The 20,978-nt window shown below is 36.8% G+C and overlaps 1 pseudogene; it reads right to left on the bottom strand.

Moving 5' to 3' along the window:
• Positions 1 to 511: 511 nt before the first annotated feature.
• The window catches only part of LOC143452745 (G1/S-specific cyclin-E1-like), a 225,882-nt pseudogene continuing 205,415 nt past the window's right edge, over positions 512 to 20,978 (bottom strand).

A 20,978-nucleotide genomic window follows, 5' to 3' on the forward strand; every position in this document is an offset into this window, starting at 1 on the left:
GCGTCAATTGACGCTTGCGGTCCTTCTAGGTAGTGATCACTGTAATTTTTTATATAAATACAATAGAAACTTGACATTCATAAGTTACTTACATAACACTATTATAAGAAAAGTCACAAAATATCGCCGCTGTACTGTGCAGTGCGTAAAAGTTAAGGACGCACAAATGTTGAAAATGGGTCAACTGACGCGTCCAGTCCTTCTAGTGCTAGATTCTAGAGTCTAGAATAGCTTATAAGGGAGTTTGGCACCTTGCGAGAAAATTCCTCACCAAAAACTTATAAAAAATGCGACTGTTTCGACTCAAAAAACATTTTCGATTTGATTTGAAAATATTTCATCCATGCACCAAAAAGATGAAGGCACCAGCCCTAGATGGCAAAGGTAATGGAATAAAATGGGCAAAAAGAACACAAAAACTGGAAAAATATCGTGCATGGCGCTAATTATTATGTTGTCTAACAAGCACGGTATATAACATCACAGTGGAGATAATCGTAGGATTATTATTGCGTCACAGGGAATAATTGTCCTATATTGCAACGTGTAACGCCGTATATAAAAACTTTAAGACACGCCTAAGTGTTTTCGATCCGCCGTCTTCGTATATGTTCCTTCTCTCAGCAGCGGCACCGATTGACGAAAAGGAGAAAACAAACTGCTCATGCGTGGTGCTATTTGCCGTTTACAAATACGACCATGCTTGTGCGCATTCCATTGTCTTTAAGTGCTGCAGAGTCCCGGCAGCGGCGTCGTCGCTATGGACTGTTTCTGACTGCTCTTGGGAGGTGTCATGAAACCACCCACTTCAGTCGGGGATTGGCAGGTAGCCAATTGTGTCTGGACACGGCTGCGATTTTCCATGGCAATATCCTACAAATTCAATTCCAACTTTAACCACGATGAGCCATACAAGCAAAACATACATTTAATAAAAGCAGTTCAAAATCAGCCGAATTGTTTACCGCTAACTTACCAAGGTGTCAATGTTATTCGCGTGAGTTTGAATATTGTGTACGTCACTTGCTGCCACCCTGCGGAATTGTTTCATAGGTTGAAGACCGCTGTGTCAGACTGTTATCGCAAACGGCGCCATCCAGTTGACGCACTAAACGCATAAACGGTTCAAATAAAAACACGCAAAATCAGGCAATAATAACAGAACCAACTATATAGCGAACCTAATGCCTTAAAAATAAATGATATAAATAAACCGAAAAACACGGGAAAACCGAAGTTTAAAGCAATAAACTAAAAATTAGGTAAAATGCCGTAAATACATTAGACATTGCTAAAAACACTCCTAGTATTATCTAACTTTTATATCACTTTTATACTAGAATTATCCCAGTGCTTATACAGTAGAATTACTTACAGCGGCGATGTCTTTGAATTGAAAGCCTGAAACTTGGGTGGCGAGCTCCCGCGATGAAAAATGGTACAAGGCGGACACAGCCAAGAAACCGGATGGAAACTGAAAACTCTCGATATCCAATGTACAGAGGTCGATCAACTAGAATGTAAATAAGAACTGCTAAGATTACCCGACACTTGACGCAGTTTCTGAAACCGCACGTTAAATATCCAGCAAGTGAAGATGTGAGTTAGCTGTACGCGGAAAGTCCTGATATTAGTTATTTTGTTTGCTAATTGCTAATAACTGCATGAATGTTAAACACAAGCAAAGTGGGTCAATAAATCGGCGGCAACTTACAGTCGAAATATTCACATATTCTAGATTAGGAAGACGACATAAAAGAAAAAATATAGCAAAATTTACGAACAAAACCGGACCAAGACGCTAGTGACATTTTAAGCACTAGATGCATCTGAGACGTTGTTTCATCAAATTTTAGGACCGTTACCTTTCACACAAGAACTGACTGCAAACTTATTCCCACCTGTGATATATGGACAAACGTTTCTTGCGGATCCCGGTGTAAGGTTTACACCTCTGATACCTGCATAGAGACACACCAGCGTTAGACAAGATACTTTCCATTATCTGGCTTTGCCCTTAGAGTTTAGAAGTTGAGTTGCTACCTCCATTAACCAGTCTAGCAGGATGGAGCGCATTAGAGGTTGCAGATCTTCGTGTCTCGACAAGTAAGCGCTGTTTCAGTAATAAATCGATTCTTTGTCGACCATCGAGCGCCATAATTCGTCAGAGTAGGCCCAGCTGAAACAAACAAGACGATTAGAATGTGGGCTCCCAGATTGAGAACAAAAATAACAACACGTGTGGTTATGGTTAATGTGAAAGTTAAAATTGATGTTAATAATAGTCATGTAACAAGATAAAGATATAAACAAGACAAAATATAATAATGAAGTTGTTCAACTGGCCAAAACAACGGCGACCACAACAACCAAAACCATAGCATCTCATAACGAAATCCAATAAATGTCACAAAATGTACATGGCTCTAACATTCCTTATCTTTTCAAGTTTAAATATTTGTCCTGAAATGTTGTACGAATTCATAATGTGTGCATAACCATGGTTGCTAACTTTTGCTCGCAATCTTGTCAAAGAACGATTTATCTTACAAACTTTGACACATCACAAAAATTTATGCTCGCAATTATTGGTTGTCTTAATCCCTTAAAAATACGTCACAGGTAAACACAACACAAAGACGTCAAAAAGTTTCTTTGCTCTAAGAAATACGACTACAAATAAATGTGCCTGACTCTGCAGTTTCTTTGCTTTGTTGACCACGGCTTTTCGTGTTCCCTACTTCTGGTTGTTATTTTACTGCTTTTTAAAGAAAATCACAAAAACACTGCTTTAGATGACCACATTGACGCGGTAATCTTAGAAAATCCATTTAAAAAACTGCCACTCCACAGCTAATTACCATCTCACAGTCTCTCGAATACCTATAAAACGTGGACACGTGGTGGAAACAACAGACCTAGCTCACCGGGACTCGACACTCCACAGTCCGATGTGGCTACGTTGGTATGTTTTTTTTTTTTTCAATGCAAATGTCTTTTACACAGTGGATTAGAATCAGATTTAGCCAAACGATTTATCGAAAATTAAGTTAGACAACCAAATGCATATATATTGCACTAATATAAGTATTTTTTTTTCTCGTACGCGCATTTCCTAGTTTCAGACAAAAATGACAGGAAAGCGAAAACAATACGTCCACTGATAAACCCAACCACAGGCGCCATATGAACTGAAATGGTACCAAGTTCATAAACATTTATTGCTTGCTAGCTGTGACAAATGACTTAACGCCGTTTTGTAACAAAAGGTAAACCAGTAAGTAGGCCGTCCCAATGCAAGGTTCTGCTTTGCGCATTAGCAGAACGTCAGCGTACCTCTGATTTACCCTCGACGGAGATCTCGGTAAAAAACGAATAAACTTTGTTCAAAGACATGCCGCCGTCGACGAATTTAACGAAATGGGGGGCTGAAACATAACAACCATATGTTATGGTCATTGACTGGCAATTAGTAACTATTTATTAACGAACAACAAGCATTAAAATTTTAATAACTTTTAGACGATAACAGTTTTCATGTCGACGAAGTTCAACCAAGAAGACTTGGTGTGACAGTGACAAGTTATTATGAGATCACAATCTCGTTGTAAGCGAACAGAAGAAAGAAAAAACGGTTTCACTCATCGAATCCAGGAAAGATCGCGATAATCAGTTTGAAGAAAGCTTGACGTTCACCTTTATTCGATTTTTGCTGAATCGTCTAAATCTGTCGCCAACATAACTCTGAGCTTTGAAGTTACCATGACAACGCACGAGTGTCGCGTGTTCTTTACGCAACAAATGGAGGTGGGAGTATAGTGACAGGATCTTTGGGCTGGTCAGAAAATGATTTATAAAAATCAACAGGAATCAAAATCACGGCCGACGTAATCCATGAGTGGCGGAATAAATACAACTCTACCTCTTCAAAATAAGGATCTTATCGGAATAAGACGACTGACATTAGATGCGAAGCAAAACTCAACAAGAGGCTTTATCTCGTCATAATCGCAAGACAAACAAAGAAACTGAGTCAAATAAAGGAGGCTACTATATGCATTCTGCACGCTCCAGCGAGCACAGTGTTGCGGCTGAAAATAACTGGGTTTGACTCGACGCTCTCCGCCCGGATTATCTGGCGTCATGTATAATGACGACGGCAACCACGCTTCAGTGATCACGGTTACGGATCATTGCACACGAGCATGGTTCAGATTCAGATGTTAAATAAATAAATAAAAATGGTTTCTACCAGCACGACAAGGGTGTCATTCCGCGAGTTAAGCCAACGCGCAGTGCCTTGCTGCTGCTGCAAACTTGTGACCCACCTTCTGGTGTGAACATTTCGGACGACTGATGACCGGTGAATGAGGGGATCGTCCCCGCGGAAGCCCGCCCGGGTCGCCGTGTACAGGTTGTCGCCTGCATAGAATATGCAAAGAAGATTATTCCTCGAAACAGCTTGAGATTTCGCTCAATTCTTAGCCTGAACTGATCGCTCTATTTTCATTATTTTCGCGACAAACTCGCGCGAAATGTCGAGTTTTAATTGGATTCGCAAATCATAAATAAAACGGTGTCACGTTTCATCTTCAAATATATTCTACATATCGAACGAACCTGACACAAGGCTTGCTACGTCATAATATGGGTCATAGGGACAGCTCAGCCTCCCTTCAAACTCCTGATTCAAATAAGACAATTTCCCGCCCTCTGTCAGCTGAAAGAATCATTTTTAAGTTTACAGTAAAAACCACCCGGTTGTTAAAAAACTTGCTGCATATCCAAAATATTGTGATATCACAATAATCCAAAATTGTTACCTCATAATATCTACAAGTGGGACTGAAAGATTGGTCGAGCAGACAATTACTCTTCGGTTGGGGGATTCCCCGCCGTGGAGCTGCTTGAAAATTTTGATGAAATTTTGGCGTTTTTTGCTGGTCTGTCCCTTATTCTGGCACAACTGGATGCTTGCGTCATCAGACTTCCACGTCATCGCCTACAACGTATAAAATAAAATATGCGCCTCGAAGCTCGCCACGTTATATCTAAGACATTTTCATCACGTGACAACTTGAGATTCTGAATTTGTTATTACGTCACTAAAGAAGTTTGAAAGAGATTCATGAAGTTTGTAATTAAGTTTTTTTTTTGAAAACATTATAAACGTGTTTGGCGCATGATGCTAAATATGTGCATTGTTTGTTCAATAATGATGTTTATTTTGTCTTACTTCTTCTGAAATCATAAATTCAGGTCGGTGTGAATAGTGTGGGCAATCCATATTCAAGTATCACCGAAATCATTACAACGCCAATCATGCTTAGCTGATTAAAGTCAAATGCGTCACCTGCTTGTAAGTGACTTCGCCGGTTCCGCTTGACTGATTCTTCAAATCCAGGACAAAAATATTATCCCTGCGCAGAAAATAAAAATTGAAATAAACACAAAACCGTTGCATGACGGTTAAAATTATTCAAGCATGACAACGAATGAGTTGTGATGCAATTCAGATGCAATCGCTACATTAAAATAGTTAATCTGTTGCTGTGCTTATGCGGTGTGCTGTGTGGTAAAAGGCCGGGCTTGAATTACAATTATTTATTGATCTAAGGCATCGTTGACAAAAATAGCAGCTTCAACCACAATATTAAGGAATATTTTTTCAACGTAATAATTGCCAGTACAAATAGATATTTGGTTAAACTTAAACGACTCTTGTTGGCGCTCGAACATAGTGCGGCCAATTATCTGCAGAAAAAAGAACCACATTCATCACTTCGGAGTGCTTCATACGAAGAGACCACTTTGTGTAGCATTGTTACCCCACAATAGACGCTTTCTTACGTGTAAAAAATTGTATTATTTTATGACCGACAAAGACAACAATGCGTCATAAACCTCTTGGACACAACAAACACATTCAGTTTTAGTGATAGCTGGTTTTGATGACCCAGGGCAGATGTATGTTGAAGGCAAACGCAAAGATGTCTCGGAGAACATGTACCTCGGTTAATCGTTAAACACAAGCTCCTTATGTTGGCAAGAAATCGTAAAAGTACAAAGCATTAATATGAAATATAGCAGAGGTAAAGATCTTCATTAGAACAAACGAAAGTATTTGTCTTCCCCCCCACTTATATCGAACCTTGTGGAAAGTGATTCAACGATTTAAGCCTCCACACCTCGCAGGTTTTTCCAATATGAGCTGAGAACTCCAAAATCTTCAAAGTCATAAAGTACAAATGCCACTGACCTGGCGTAAATGTAGTGATATCCGCCAATGCTGGTCATGCCTTCAAAATTCTTCAACAATGGGAGGATTTTGGTAGACTGACCTGTTTTTTTTGCTACCACGAAACACTTGAAGCCACGTAGAATCTGGAAAAATACGTTTTCATATTCAGAAGACTGTGGTCAAACTTATGATTTATCTAAATATTGTTATTACACCAGTCTTCTAAAAGAGCTTCTTGCAGAAAGTTTGAAAGTCGAAAACTAATCGTTAAATTTGGAGAATTTTCCTCCGATTTACAAAGATGAGCGATTGACTAGAATTAATGCGGCGTTGAAAGCGAAATGTGACAAACTCGGTTTTAAGGAAAATTTCAACATGAGTTCAACTAACTAGTTGTGGGAGACCTGAAATCTGCACTGAACTCGAACAAGTTGTTTCCTTTGACGTCATGAAATGTATCAATTTCGTCATAAACCCGTAAAGCAGAGTTTATTTAGTAGACAGAGGGCGAAGTGTTTATTGTAATCCTCATCATTAGGGCTATTTTATATTTTGACCTAAAAACAATTTTTTTGACTTTATTTTTATCAAAGTTTGCCTTTATTTTGACCTAACGAAATTGCCTATTTGTAGTGGCCAGAGTTCTTCCTCCAGTTACCCAAACGTAACATTTTGTCGAAAAGTCAAGGTGTTTTATGGATTATAAAAAGTGCGTCATGTTTTTTGGCTATAGATTTAGGTAGTTATTTTTTATTTTGTCCTTGTGAAAAGGGCACTTTGCCTGATCATGGTAAATTCTAATAAACAGCAAATTAAACAGGGAATGCTTGTTGTTGCTCCAATCCAGCTTAATGGCATTTACTTTTCCTGCGGCTTTCAACATAATACTGTTTATCGCACTTCACTATAACCTCGCGAAAATTGCACCTTAAATCACTCCAGGGAGTTGCATTAAATTCATCTGAAAAAATCTCGACAAATCTGTCTAACTTTTGCTGAAGCCGATTTAGCTTGCTTAGGCGTTTATGTATTGCAAAGTGTCTAAAATGGAAACTGTTGATCTTTAAAAATACCACGTCCATGAAAAGAAAGTGCCTTATAAGAATTATTCAAATACGTAACAAGGAATAAACAATGAACATATTGTGATAAAAATTACTGCTGATCCAAGTGGGCATTTTGACTTATTTCCTGCTTTTATGGGTTAATATGGTTTAATTGTGTCACAATTCCTGATTTACAATGCTTCTACGAGGATTTTTACAACAATTACTCTCAAGAAACACAAAAACTTTGTAAAAAGCCATATTTTGACAAATTTTGACTTTATTCACAATTTTGACTTTATTTTGACCTATAAACGTCTTAGAAACAATCCTCTAGGACTAGGTGCTGAAAACAACTTTATTCTTTGATTCGTGGTCAGACGAGGTCCCTAAAAATTTTTGACTTTTTTGACTTTTCCGGGCCTTACTCATAATCCTTGATTACGCCTTAAAGTAGAAATAATATCATAATATGGGAAATTGGCGTCATATGAAGTGACGTCACTCCGATTTATTTAAACAAACACATATTGTTGGAAACCTGGCAAGCAATCTACCTACATTATGACGTATATATGACGGTACAAACCTTCCAACTTATAAACGTTGATTGGTTCTTTATCTGTAGGGATTCTTCCTATGCATGACTGGATCAGACAGAAGATGATATTCACAACGATCAGTGCAGTAGAAACACGCATTGTGTCAAAATTAATGAAGCTTTATGTTGAAATCCAGTGAAAATAAGGTTTAGTCCTCCATTGGTGGATCACTGGTCGCAATTAAACGTCAGATATCAAATCAACACACAATACTCGTAATACGAAACTTAAAATAGCCACAAAAGAATATCAAAGCAGCTGTTAATATTATTTTGAATTGAAAGATATACATTAGTCCCATCGTATACATAACTGGACTCCACTGACTGGGAACACGACATACACTGAGCATATTTGTAAGCAAGTTAGGAGACGTTTGCAATAAAAAAGCGCTCCCACAATTATTCTCAGTCCAACATGGGTTACTATTAAACAGGCGATGAAAAACATACCAACTACGTCAAAATTCATGAAAAGGTGAATTGTTTAATAACTTTAATCAATTAAATAATCTTTGCGTCTGGCACGATGACTGGTTTTGTTGATCTTCGTAGCAGTGTGGGACATAAAGGCATTATTTAACCGCATTGTTGTCAGTATGCCGTAATGAAATCAATAATAAAATGAGGCCTACTACGGTATAACATGCCCTAAAATAGCCTACAATGAGGAAATGGAAAGTGTATAGACACAAATTAATTGCAAAAAATGTAATAGACGAAGTTTTAGTTGAAGGTTTTGTGGTCTCGTTACTCTTGACAAGGACACAAAATGTTTCATAGTCACAACAATAACTTGGCAAGATGTTTAAGTAAATAAAATGTAAACAATTGCTTGATATGAAGCTTTATAAACAGACAATTATAAAGAAAGTAAAAAATTTATACTTTTTACTTCGTTGCGATATCAGAAAAATTTGTTCTGACCCAATGTTTCAAAACGCATAGGATTAAATGTAACTCAACACAAGCTAATATGTCACAAGAACATGTCGCCTAATGGAAAATTCAATGAAATTTCAATTAAATTTATTTTACATCAATTTAAATTTAACCATCAAGGTGGATTTTCAAAGGGATGCCAGACCGGTAATACGTCTATTCTATACATTGTACGAAAAGTGCGCGAGGTTGCTAATTAATATGGCCGACATTTCTATTGTTGCGTGCGGTTAGAATTCTCTAACCTTTCTGACAGTCGAACGTTCTTATTATATTATAACAAGTACCGTTTGCCTAAAACGGTGATGATGCTTTCCAGATGGAAACCTCCCCAAATGCAAGGAATATTTCAAAACGCCGAAACAGTTGCAGGACAAAGTCCGGCAACTGATTCGGCGTTCTTTGAATGATAACTAAGTGTGGATGTGCGAAATAAATGTGGTATATTTTGACGCCTTATTCTGGGTTAGGGTTAAGACTTTTTGATGCCAATTGCCAATTGTAATGTATTTTAAATTTGTTTCAGATTTTTTCAAAAATGATAATATACCTGTTGGATAAAAACCACATTACAATGTTTAATTTTATAGGAAGGGTATTTTTCAATCAATTTTGCCGGAAAAGTCAATTAGAAATAATTTAATATTTCGGCCAATAATGGTTTAACAGAATAAACTAGAGCAAAATAAAAAGGTTTACTTGGTAAGTTTTGCGATTGCTGCAAGCCTAAGTGCTGGTTTGGTAGCTGGAATGACCTAGTTTGTTTGAAAAGTTTCCAATTCATTTTTCTCGGGTTTTCGCTCAATGCAAAAATACTTTGCTTTAATAACAAAGATGAGTGGAAGGATGAAGTATCCAATCGCTTGCCAAATGTTAATGATCTCGTGCAAGAAATTACCAAAATATTTACAATGAAATCAGTGGTATTGCGATCATTTTAAGTACGTCGAATACTTGCTAGTTGACAAAATTCGAACTGTGACTTCACCAAAATTAACTTAATTCTGTATAATTTTCGTTTCCTGTTCGTAATGGGACTAATTTTCAATGGATTTAATATTTTTGCAAAGTCCATTCGATTGCAGCAACTCTAGCACCTAAATATGGATTTTCAAGATTTCCTATTCGTTTTGCATCCCAAGGCCGCTATACAAGAAACTTGTCGCTGGCTAAATGGAAATAAATGCATCGCCAACATTATCTGTAAAAAATCGTTTATTTTATGGCCTATCAAAGCAAAAGATGAAAGCATAGCTTTATTCAAATGAAGCAAAGACAAGTACCAAAATTGCATTTGATTAAAGATATATGCAATAATCTTATAATGAAAAGTTGTATATGGTACCTTAACCTGTAAGGTTTGGCCACTTCCTTACAAAGTCTGTTTACTTGTGTATATCTAACAGTGAACTTTGATAGACTTCAGCAATAATGACACAGGAATGACTATTGACTACTGTATAATCTGATTATATTTGAAGCTTCTTTGAACGAATACATCAAGATAGAACATTGTGACAGCTACATCATAAAGTCGACAACTTTCTCGGGTTAACTTAGTAGACTGTTAAGTGACGACTTATAGTGATAATTCGTAATGCACGCACAATAACAGAGAAGCAATCGATTACCTCACTAAGTGTTATGATTCTGTCACTTTCGAAAATTTTTGAAATGCAATTCACAATAGCAGACATTCATGTCAAGTTAAAATGTGACAAACTTGTCATTGATAAGGTCGCTCAGCTGTGTGATTTTTTATTTGATTTCTCAAACTGCTGCGTTGGGAATATAACTTGAGACAAACTTGTCATTGATAAGGTCGCTCAGCATTGTGAATTTTTATATGATTTCTCAAAGTACCGCTAACGGAAAATGACTTGAGGCACATATTGCATGAAAAAGGTCTTTCTCCAATGTGGGTTCTCATATGAGCCCTTAAATGGAAGTTTTGGGTAAATGACATGTGGCACACCTGGCATTGATAAGGTCGTTTTCCAGTGTGGGTTCTCATATGAGTTTGCAAATTACTGCTTGTGGTAAATGATTTGAGACAAACTTGGCATTCATAAGGTCGCTCTCCAGTATGAGTCCTCACATGAGTATTCAAATTGCAGCTTTGTGTAAATGACTTGACACACATCGCATTGATAAGGTCGCTCACCTGTGTGAGTTCTTAAATGACTTTTCAAGTTGCTTTTGCGTTTGAATGCTTTATCACAAAATTTGCAAGAAAAATACTTTTCTTTGTTATTTCCAACAAGCAACTCAGCATCAATTTCTTCAATTGCAGTTTATTTATTGAGAAACAACCCCACTGAATCGCTGCATTCTTCATCTGAGTTTCTTGCAACACAGCTTTGTGGTTTAACAATTTTGACTGTGGCAATATTTACCATGGATATATTTGGGTCATTAACCTCAGTCTGTGAAACCTCCAACAGCAAAGGTTTTTCTTCGATAGCTTTAAAAACAGGAAACGCAAGTGCCTTCTCGGAATAAACTTCCTCAACATTAAGGCTGTTATCGGATTTTACTACTGTTGTTTGTGTAGTTTCTTCAACTGGCATTGCATTGTTCGTGGCTTCAGTTTTGTTTACCTTTGAAACCACATCTTCCATGCTCTCTTGCAATTTTACAAATTTCTTTTTCATATCTTGTCGTATTGATTTAAATTCTTGTGAAATAACTCCACTGACTGCTTTTAACAAACATCAACTTGCATTACAACTACTTGATGATCCATTGCGTGATTATTATACAACCTTATAACCTATTTGCTGAAAAGTACTTAAAATATTTGAAAGTTTTATAGATAGCAGGAAACTCATCTAATGTGTAACCAAAAATTTTGTGATAAAAATAATCAATCTAAAGAATTTTTTTTTAAATTAATTACAAAGTAAAAAACAGCAGTGTTTTTCAAATATAAAAACTAAAATCAAAAAGGTTCCCTGTAGTTTGAAAACTGTCAATTTGGATAACTAGCTTGTGAGAAACTTGGCATTGATAAGTCTTTCTGCACACCCTGTGTCCGCACTTTAATTATATCGCCTGTATAAATAATCGTGGTCCGGTTGCATTGTTAAATTTACACTTTGTTAATTCAAAGGGAAAAGTTTTAACTGTTTGTCTATGGTAGCTTTTTATCAAGATCATTCCCTTTTTTTCATCGTCTTTCTTTTCTTGTTTTGATATTAAAAGTATAATTTTCTTTACTTTTACTCAAAATTTCGTGATGATGTTGCTGATGTTTCCTGCTCAGCATCATAATTTTTTTTCCTTGAAATGAATATCAGATTATTTAGCACATATAGCTGGGAACACAAGTAAATGTACTCGGTTAAACACTCGGACCACTACGTTATGATGCGGTTATTGATCAGCGGCTGCGCCTATTTATAAATATAGACATAAACTAAATAACATGTTCACCTGACTCTACAGCTACCACCGGAAACATCTAACGCAAATTAAAGGTTTCTGACTTGAAATAATAAAAAATTGGCTGGGCGGCTTATTTATCAATAACAACTGAAGCATGTGCAAAGAAACCATGACCTAATGACCTCAAAAATGTTACACGGTTGGACAAACGCATACAATTAACAAATTATACGAGTCAATAGAGGAGAAAACTTTGGCAGGGAGGATTTATAACAGAAATTCGAGTGACAGAAGTAATTAATAAATAGTGAACAATCATTAAAACCGCAGTGGGTGACGGCAAAAGCAACGATCCAGAACGTTATCAATTTTAAAGTGGCTATTGTAGTGCTTTACTTTAATTTTAATGGTAGCGATTTGAGGACTGACCGAACATAAAAAAATAAGGCGCCGCCTACAGCAAAATCGGGAAATGTTTCCGCTGTGCTATCTGAAGTTAAGTTTTAAAACACGTTCTCTTGATAAACGACCAGAACTCAAAGTCATATATTGAACATGATTCATTTGATTTCATCCAATTTATAACATTATGTGGCGTCATGCAGCTGTATGGGAAAAAAGTTAAGCCCAAGATCTCGCGATCGATCGATCGGTCGATCACGCGGTTAGGCTTAATTAGATATCGTGATGATTTAGAATTTCTAATTTTCTATGAGGAATGAACATTTTACCGCTATGGCTATACCATAAAATGAGTCGTATTTCATTGACTTCGACTTTAATGATTAATGATTGGAATTGACGTGGATAACATTGTGAGAATCTAACTCTTTTTAAGGTTTTTAATTGGGTTTAATTTTTATGTTAAAACCATTCGATTGCAATAACTCTAGTACCTAAATGTCTACTTTTAAAAATTTCGTATACGTTTGACATCTCAAGGTCCGCTATACGAAAAACCTGTGGTTTATCGAAATGAAACCATGGCCAACATATACTGCAAATCTGCAATGATTCGTTTATTTTATGTTAAAGTCTATCGAAACAAAAAATTCCATCGACATTGCAGGCACAACAATAACGCTTTGTAACAATTATTACGTCATTATGTCAACAATTAAACATTTTGTGGCAAATTTTACTTTCGGGGTGATGAAATGGTTAGGACTTTTCTGTTGCAAATTGCAGATAGTACAGTAATTCATTTTTAATTTGCTTCAAAGTATCTCATAATTAAAAAAAATACTTGTATGCTACAAACCCCATTACAACGTTCTATCCAAAACGTGTTCAGAAGGGAATTTTCCACGGGTTCTGGCTCTAAAATATAAAAATCCGTCGGTTTGGCGACTGCGACATATTTACAACCATCTTAACGCATGTCTTTAGGGATTAATGAGTTTTTCTTCGCTAGTTTCTTGTTGGCGACATTGAACCCAACTACAGCACGCAAAAGACAATTAGGCGTTTAATACCCGGAAATGCACTCAGTGTCGCAAAATGAAAATTACAGCAATGATGTTTTTCGCACGATCAATTTGCAGGTTGGTGCCAAACACAATTAGCAAACATAAATTGAAGACAAAGAACTAAACTCGGCCCGGTTTCACACTTTCTCCTGCAAAAGACCAGCTGGAACCTCTTAATGCAAGTGGCACAACAAAAGCTTTAAAAGATATCTCATTTCAGAGGGGCCAGAAACTCACGCCTAACATCAACCACTCGACAGGCCAACGTGAAAGCAACCCTGGCATTTAGCCAACGTTCTCTCATCCTGTATCGCGATCAAAACGGCCACAGTCAATACGGCTAACTCATTTCAGACAACATTGTTTTACCAGGAGTACATCTGCTAGAATCGTATCAACCAGTAGGAAGTTTTGTTTTCCGAGTTCTGGGACATACTGTCCCTTTATCACAACTACACCTTGTCGCAGGAACATGTGCAGGTGCACCAACTCAACTTACTTTTGTCGCTTATACACGTCAGCTACAAAGGCACCCGATTGCGAGAAAATCCTCTACGAGCTACCTGACTCTGACTCGTTTACTGATTTTAAATCGCTGTTCAGCTCTTTGTCTGAAGCCAACCTTCTCAAGGAACAAATGCGACATGTCATGACAAGTCTTACCACTACTGATGAAACTATGATCAACGGATCCTACGTCGCAGATACATTCGCGCATGCCGCAAAACAAACGTTACTCCTCGCACTGTCGCAATTTACGAATCCATTTCTATCGGCCCTGATATTCATCCTGTAACTACGTCACATGCGCATTGGACCGGAAAATTTCTTACTTTTTTTAATATGACTCACTGTCTGCATTGTTCGGGTTAACCATTGTGACATGTATTCCTTTGGGAAATAATATAAGCCGCCAGCTATCTTATTATGACCTAAAACCTACTACTTGTCTCTTAGCTAATGAACATTTCACTAAAAACTAGAAGACTGCGAACATAAAAGATAAATGGCTTAACAATGGTAACATTGTTTCACAAAGATATGATAAGAATAAACAGTGCACTTCCGTGTTTATGCGCAAAACGGACAAAGCTTTTAAAAGGGAAAAACGAACCCTACTATAAAATCATTGATTTCAAGTTTTTGATTGGAAGAATAGCATGCCGAATACAATAAAGGTTTAAAATGAAAGTTATTGAAAGTTGTAGTTCATAACACGGTCAGAGACAGAACACATGCTCTTTATACTCTATGGAGAATCACCTTCCGTGAGAATGTTGCTTTTATTGTGATCGCTCTTGTTCAGCGGGAAGAAGATTCCTATCATTGCGTGACAATCGTTAACATTATGCACAAACGACAACGAGAAACTGGTACTCTGTATAATGGCTTCATAATAGGAAATTTACATGAACCATCTGAACCATTAGGGTTCACTTGTAGATTATGACAAACAATTGATCTTAAAACGGTTCGCTTTTACTTGTGGAAATAGAACTCGTTCTGTATTCAAGTCGTTCTAAGGAAAACAACAACTATGTTTATGATGGTTAGCCATTTGGGCGGGGCTATGTATAAATTGTATATTAAATGGCCAACCAGTTTTGCATACTTATTGTTGTAAGTTTAGAAGCATTTCGTTTGACAAGGACAAATCTAACTGTAGGTTTAGGTCCCTATTCATATACGGTAAGTCACGGTTCGCTCGTCTACCAAAGCACAACACATTTCAATAATTTTTTCATGAAAATGTATTGTTGTAAAAACACCCAGATGCGGGCAACATTGACAAAGTCCTGGCACACGTTACACCTACGCCTGGGTGAAGGTGACCAGAACAAACTAAATTGCATCGCTGGGTAGTTTCTAGTTTCTTACTTGTTCCTATTATTTTCTTTGTAATTTGAGCTAAAGTTTTTGCTTAATAAGGTTGTGTGCCGCAATATTTTCTTCTTCTTTCTGTAGAAGTAGTAATAAAACTTTGTTAACATCATTCGTTTCAGTCGATAATATCAACGGTCACATTAATTTTACCGAAATTTATAGTACCCCACTCTTTACATTTTCTACAGCTTATATACTGTAAAAATGTAAATAAAGGTGAGCGTTTGGTTAATATTAGGTCACACGGCCCATTGTTAAAAATAGAGTGGTGTTGACAAGACAGTTATGTTAGGGGAAAGGAAATGTAAAAAAATTGATTTTATTTAATTAGGATTAAATTGAAGTTAGATTAAGATTAGGCTACCATGATATACCTTTGAAGATAGGTTAACAAGGAACCGGTGAAAATAGAAATTTTTCCGTGAATTTATGAAAGTTTGTAAAACTGCAGTGCACTTGCCTTCGAAAACATTAACTGCTTTCGCAGCGTATTGAGTTGTCCTATCATCTGCGAGAGTTTTCTTTCTTTTTCCACCACAAAAGTAGGCAGGTCTGCAACAGTAAAACAGCAATTGTTACATCAAGTTTGATCTTAACAAACTTGAGGCAATAAACAATATACTGTAGAAAGTATGTCAACAAACGTGCAATTATAATTAATATCTTTCCGTAGGGTGATGACAGGACACAACACACTCAATGCAATATAGTTATGCAACCTAGTATTGTTTGCAGCCTATAGCGGTACAGTAGTTTGACCAGTAACAATACCAGTACATTCTACATGTAACACGAAATTGTCTCTGACAATATGCTTTTCCTGTGAAACGAAAATGGTATTTTGAATTATAAAGAACCTGTTTCCGAAGTTGCTTTTGAGAATTCGTATTCATAACAACGTCCATTGCCTGGCTGCAATAATTCGTCGTTGTCTAAACAATGGTCTTCGGAACCACTGAAAACATCATTAAATATCGTTGTAATAAAATATAATTTCAATTCGGAACGCAAATCCAGTAGTGGGTAAACTGAAGAAAATTGCGTAAACAAGACAACTAAAACATCAGAATAAAACCCAACAATGCTTACCAGAGATCTGCATCGCTGTGGGTAATCGCTCTAGAATTGTCGCGATTCGATTGTAGCACTAATTGAAAAAAGTCGAATTAACTTGGCAGAACAAACAAGTTGCATCAGTAATATGTTGTAAATACGTTGCGAAATGAAATTTGTAACAATGACGCAAACGACCGTTCAGCATTGTACTGTCATACAAAGACGAAGAAGTAGCTATTAAACACGATACACCCATCGGTTCAATGCAAATGTCATTTACCCAGTGGATTAAAATCAGATTTAGCCAAACGATTTATCGAAAATTAAGTTAGACAACGAAATGCATATATATTGCACTAATATAAGTATTTTTTTTCTTGTACGCGCATTTCCAAGTTACAGACAACAATGACAGGAAAGCAAAAACAATACGTCCAGTGATAAACCCAAACACAGGCGCCATATGAACTGAAATGGTACCAAGCGCACAAACATTTATTGCTTGCTAGCTGTAAAAAATGACTTAACGCCGTTTTGTAACAAAGGGTAAACCAGTCAGTAGGTCGTCCCAATGCAAGGTTCTGCTTTGCGCATTAGCAGAACGCCAGCAGTTTTTCGGTGTCTACAAAAACCTTGATGAAATATGTGCAAGTTCAGCCATTGTGGAATCAAAACAGTTAAAACTAAAACTAGCAGTTAAAACGAAAATTAATACGCCGCGTATTTTCGACGGCATATTTACCAAAGCCGGTTTTCCCGCATAGTCTAGTATGTCTACTTTATACGTTGTTAAGAACATGAAACAATAGTCACTTCAATGGTTATCAAAATATTACAAAGATATTTCGGCTATCGGGTGGGTAGGTTACAGCGAGGAAAGAACAATTACCACCGTTTGTTCTGCGTTCTTTTCCCGTTAAAGTAGCTTCATCAAACGAATCGTTTGTTGACTCATCGTCGAATTTTTTAACTTCACAGCTTTGATTGTTCATGCCCAAAGTCTTGCAGTTATCCACATTTTCGCCTTCAACATCTACTTCGATTCCACCATACAAAGAGCAGTTTAGTTCGGGTGGCGTGGACGGAGGGGAGGGAGGCGACATACAAAAGAAGTTTTGCAGTGAAGTCCTACCTTGTTTAGCATTCGAACCCGACGACGAGTCTAACGGGTTCTTCTTTACTGCGACCATCATCTTCTTTATGCAACAGTTGGACAGGTAAATTGCTCTTGATTACGTTTGACTCCAGTCGCTGATGCATCGGCCTACGTCCTATGGATTTCAATGGCAGAAGTTACAAATATCTTCAAACGTACATGCCAAGGCAATGGCAACGAACTCCTAAAACATGTAAACTAGAGTATAGAAATAAACACTACAGTTTTGGTTTTGTTCAATTTCCAGTTTCTACCAAACTATTACAACTACATTACATTATTATGTTTCTGGTTATGCGTAATATCGATAAAGTGTACGACACCTATACAATGAAAGCCTTTTCTGGTAAACTGTACTTTGTATAATATAATAAGAACTTTCCGCTGTCCAAATTTTAGAGAATTTTAACCGCACGCAACAATAGAGTGAGATACTAAATAAATGCTCAGTGATTGATACAACGGCAGAAAGCGAAGTAAAAATTCGTTACATAAAAAGCTATAACAACACGTCTTACAAGTGTGTGGGGTGGTTGCACATTTGCCTTTAAATTTCTTATTAAAATGAAACAAAATAATTTTCGGATCCAAATTCAAACGAGGATGTTCATCTCTCTTGCAAAGTCTTTCAATTGGTATTCCATTAGAGCACGTTGTTCATTCGTTAAAGGTTTGTTCAGTAAAGGATCTGGTTTCCAGTCTTTGTCCTTGTAACCTTCTCCATAAATCTATAGAAAACAACGATCATTAGTGACGATAAAAATTATCCATACATTAGACTGATTAGAGGGTAAAAAAACTAATCGAGGGTATAAGTTCGCAAAATTGTTCAAAAATAGAAAGATATGGCCTTAATTCAAATATTTTCTCACAGTTGGTAGCAAATATTAATATATGACTAAGAGAGTTTTAAAAAAAGTCACAAACACTTGATTTTTGAGTGTAATTTAGTTGCAGTTACGTTTGCACATTTACGTTAATCACAATCACGTGTTCGTATCCAGCAGAAACATTTGCTGCCGTTTTGTTAGATTGAAACTGATAGATAGAGCTCAAAGACATGTAGATTGTAGAGTATAATGTTTTTCCCTAATACGATAACACTTTTCATTCCGAAGAAGTGACTGGGCGTGACAAGTTTGGGACATATTCATTTCATTCTTACATGATAATAGGTTCTATTACATGTCATTACGTCACAAAGAGGGCGGGTCTACTTTAGAAAAATGCTTATTGTTGCGTGAAAGCTAAAACAACGACAAGTACCAAGTAAGAAATGCAAGTCTTGCGCAAACGCAGGTTGACCATCCAGGGCATCCGGCAATGGGCGCCATTGCCTAACTTGGTGCAGTTGAGACGAAAGTTTATTTGCTATATTTATCGAGAATGTAAACAGGGGTTGGTGAAGCCGAAGCAGCAACGCGTCGCTTTGGACTGCAGACCAGACTGCAGACCACGTCATAACATCATGTCCGACATACCGTCATCATTGTGGGAACCGTAGTCTGACAACAATGGATGGTCAGCTGGCTATCCAATACCTGCCTTACAATATGATGTATTTTGCTCACTCTCTCAAGAAACCATCTACTCGACACGAAGAAGAAGAAGAAGAAAAAAAGGAGCAAAGTTGAGCGAAAAGTTGATTCAAAATGGGGTACAGGAAAACGTACTGATCTAAAGCGGTATTAACTTTAAGGTGGTGAGTTTAGAACTGAAGAAATTCGATAAATACCCTTGCTAAATTTGCCATTTGCGAAATAGGGTTAACAAATTGCTACTGATTGTAAACATTTGCTAAATAGGGTTAACATCATGTGCATGTGGCTATTCATTGTAACCATTTGATTAATAGGGTTAACATGTTACTACTCATTGTAACCTTTTGCTATTTTACAAATGGCTACTGACTTTAAACGTTTGCTAAATAGAGTTAACAAATTGCTACTGAGTAAAAACCATTTGCTAAATAGGGTTAACATGTGGCTACTCAAGGTAACCTTTTGCTATTTTACGAATGGCTACTGAGTATAACCGTTTGTTAAAAAGGGTTCACAAATGGCTACTGACTTTAAACATTTGCTAAATAGAGTTAACAAATTCCTACTGAGTAAAACCATTTGCTAAATAGGGTTAAAAATGGCTGCTGATTGTAACCATTTGCTAAATAGGGTTAACAAATGTCTACTGAGTGCAACCATTTTATAAATGAGGTTAGGGTTAGTTATAATTAGCACGGGTAGAAACGTAAGTTGTGTAAGTTATCATTCGCAGGGGTACAAATATGCACGAAGTTACTATTGCCAAATGTATCTCGGAACGTACACGGGTATTAAATTGCACGAAGTAAAAATTACCAAATGTATCTCGCAACTTATACGTAGTTAGTAGCCTAGCCTAGCCTTTTAACAAAGCCGGATCTCATCGCTTACCCAAGCTGACTTCGCACGCGTTGCATTTCCACCTGGTTTATGAGATAACGACAACCTAGCACCGACGAAACATTTCCGCTATTTATATTTATTTCTATTTTATGTTAACACCGGCACAAAACGAAGAGAAAGGATATGCCCTGGTAGGAAAAGTCTTGGACAAGTGGATTACATTCTAGCAGTGTAGTGACTAGTGACTGCATTAAAGCACTTTGATAAATAATAATTAAATAAAATCCCATAAACGTTAGTGGTGTGCACATTGAAAGTGCACAATAAAAAAACACTTTTCTCTTTTGTTACACGGCAAGTTTACTTTTAAAAACAAAAATCAAAGAATCATTATACAAATCAAATCAAATAAGAAATCAAAAAATGAATTTTATTTTGCCTACACAAGAACCCCCTTTTAATGCATGAAATAACCTGTAATTGCATCCCATAGGTTGAATTGAATTCTTTTACCTTGTAAAAATTATATGTGGAAGATATCAGATGCAGGATGTTATTTTGTTTGATGACGATAACAAACAACTGCTACCATACATCAATGCATTTATTGTGTTTAGTGTAATAAATTCAAACAAATATGAATGTTTACGGACTCCTATTTTCATTTTGTAATTTCTAAAATACAGCTAGATGGTCTCTTCTTTATTTTTAAATACAACTAAATTTGCTAAGACTTTGTACATACAGTACTAAGTAGTATAGTGTTGCCACCCCAGGAGTCCCCCCACCACGCCACCACCACGCCACCACCA

This window comes from Clavelina lepadiformis, chromosome 1 (assembly GCF_947623445.1).
Source record: "Clavelina lepadiformis chromosome 1, kaClaLepa1.1, whole genome shotgun sequence".
Lineage (NCBI taxonomy): Eukaryota > Metazoa > Chordata > Ascidiacea > Aplousobranchia > Clavelinidae > Clavelina > Clavelina lepadiformis.